A 3,059-nucleotide genomic window follows, 5' to 3' on the forward strand; every position below is an offset into this window, starting at 1 on the left:
GATTTCTCCTCTTATTATTGAATTTTCAATCATATACTTATTTATCTGTAAGAATATTCATTTCTGAGATCTTCTCAATGATAATATATATCTTCTTCTATTCAAAATATCTTAATCTTCTTTTTCATTGTCTCATGTTAATAGTTTCAGTCTGAGCTTCTCTTGACTTCTGTTAGTGTAGTTGATCAGTCTGTCAGAATACTTAGAGCAGAATCATTCTCATTAATAGAGTCTTCAGACTCTTTATTCATGATAAGCTGTGTCTTATTATCTAGAAGATAGATTGAATTAATTACACTTTCTAAGTTCTTATTAATAATTATCTTCAAAACATCTGACTTTTTCTTTACTAGATATTATAGTAAGTAGTGCTGTCATCTCTCTCTGACATTCAGAGTATTCAATTTATTAGACAATTCATTGAATTTTCTCACTGTATTTACAGGTGTATTTGCACTCATGTCAAGAGCTTTATTAAATATGATATCTTATGCAATCTCAAGACAATGTACAACAGAATCTCATACACAATATTGATATAATTCTTGATATTCAATTAGCTATTATTTCTTACTATCAGTTCTATCTATAAGCTTATTTAACACTTTCAAATTCTTCGTATAGATCTTACACTCTTATCTCTGTATTTAGACTGACCGTGTGACCGTGTCTGGGACCAGGACCAGATTTTTTGATAGTTTCATTACCAATTCGACCGATCTCATTACACGGTTTTAACATTAGATAGTAGTCTCATACTGTCTCAGTGAGACTTACTGTCTACTCTTATCACATTTTTCAAATGAGATCATGATTTCCACTTCTCAATTTAAATTATTTTTATTGCTTTAAATGACTTTAAATCTCATTTGAGTGTTATCAAAAAGTGTTACTTTTTAAAAAATTAAAAATAGTCTAAAAAAAACCTGAAAATGTCTAAAAATAGTAACTTTATGCTAAGAATGAGACTAAATGAGATCAAATGAGATCACTTTCTCATTTTTTTCAAGTCATGATTCCATTTTAAGATCTCATATATAGTCACTTTACATGTTTTTTTAATGACTAGTCCCAGCGGGATTCACGCCAAGAAATGTATGAGATCAGACCAAATGAGATCAAATGTGAAATTCATGATTCTGGCGGCCAGTCTATCTGTATTCAATAAATAGAAGATTGCATCTCAGTTTAAGCTTTAAAAGATATAAGTGATATTTCTTTCTTACATTCAAATATCTTCATTAATGTTGAGAATGTATTAATCATTATAATCACAGCTTGTATTACTTTATCTCAAAGTTCTCTTTTTAATCTACTATTAAATAGTAGACTTTACATCTTTTCTATAACTATTCAATTCACATGTTCTGCTAAGTCATTCAATTGTGATGTATCAGATGTAGTCATTTTATACACTATTTCTTTACTCTGACAGTAAATCTTAAGTTCTTGACTTTTGAACTCTTCTTCATCATCTCAGTGTAGAGTCTCAACTTGATATTATATAGTTATCTTAATATTTATAATGAAGTTCATTAATCTTACAGTAGATTCTCTCTTTTTTATTATAAAAATTACTTATCTATAATAAATTACATTATCTGTTATACTTAATCAATAACTTACATTCTCTCTAGTGAGTGTGTTATTTTCATTGAAAAGTGTTTTTTCACTCTCTGTCAGATCAATGAAGAATCTTATTATCAGCTTAATAACTTGTGTTATAGATATAAAGATTGAATATGTCATTTTTATCTGAATATAGACTTTGCAGAATAATAAAGCGTATTAATTAATAATTCTCATCTCTAGATATGAATCTGCTATCATTTTTATAATATTCACAAAATTCAGATGTTCTAGCTTTTAATGTTAATATATTATTATAAGTTCTATAATCTTTGTATTATTTCTGTCAGATAGTGTTAATATTATTTTATCTTTCACTTGTAATATATTCACAGATTTAAAATCATTATTAAGTATAGTAAACTGAATTAAGTCTCTGTATATAATCAGTCTTTTCATCTCATAGATATCATTCTTATTTAATCTTGCTGTAAATAAGAACATGTGATTAGAAGATATAATCAACATAATATAATTATTCTCATATATTAACTGCTTATAGATATAACTCTGATATATAAGCTTACTTATACTCATGAGATTTACTTCTAACTTCAGAATATAGTAGATATTATTTAACAGTATATTCATTTCTTTCACTGAAATCTTTGTATCTTCTATAGCTGTAGCAGAGACTACTATTCTATCTATTATTTTCAATATTACTTTCATCTTCTGAGATTTTACTATAATAAGATCTCTGTGAGATGTAATATAAGCATCTGATTCAGAGTCTACAATTCAGATATCTTTTTCTGTCTGATTACTCACATAGATCTTTTCTTTAATATAAAATACTTACTCTATAATATTATAAATAGAGATAGTATCTGTATTCTTCACATTCTTATCTTTATTCTTATTTCTATTAATATTGAAGTTCAAAGAACATTACTCAGAGTATTTCTTTCAATAGTTAGTCTGAACATAATTAATCTTTTGACAATGATAGCAGGTTCTCACATCATTATCTCTATATTCAGGTTTGAATTCAGTGTTCTTATTCTTATCATTGTCTTTGCCCCGGTGGCCGAATGGTTAATGCGGCCACCCGGTAGCGCCTTGGCGTGGGAAACCAAGGCGCGTGGGTTCGAAACCCGCAGGGGATACATTAAATCCAGAACTCAAGCACCTCAGGTTTCTAATAAATACAGAGGTGTACAAATCACTTCAATGAATTGCTCTAGTTTTCGAACCGGGAAAGTAATTTCACCAGTATCTAAATGTCACTTTCTTTGTATTTCCCTAGTTCCTGTTATCCTGGATGTGTCTCAACACCCTCCCTCCTGTATAATCAACACTTGACCTGTATTTAACATCACGCAAGGACTCATTATAAGCTCCGCTTGTATATAAGTATAATGAAAGAATAATAATAATAATAATAATAATTATCATTGTCTTTGTTCTTGTCTTTCTTATCCTTGTCT

General features: G+C 28.5%; 1 pseudogene across 1 annotated transcript; it reads left to right on the top strand.

Moving 5' to 3' along the window:
* Nucleotides 1-2,649: 2,649 nt before the first annotated feature.
* On the top strand, nucleotides 2,650-2,738 carry BDBG_17970 (annotated as a pseudogene). Its single transcript has one exon. The product of its transcript is annotated as a tRNA-OTHER (tRNA).
* The last annotated feature ends 321 nt before the right edge of the window (nucleotides 2,739-3,059 follow it).

The sequence above is a fragment of the Blastomyces gilchristii genome, assembly GCF_000003855.2.
Source record: "Blastomyces gilchristii SLH14081 genomic scaffold supercont1.36, whole genome shotgun sequence".
NCBI lineage: Eukaryota > Fungi > Ascomycota > Eurotiomycetes > Onygenales > Ajellomycetaceae > Blastomyces > Blastomyces gilchristii.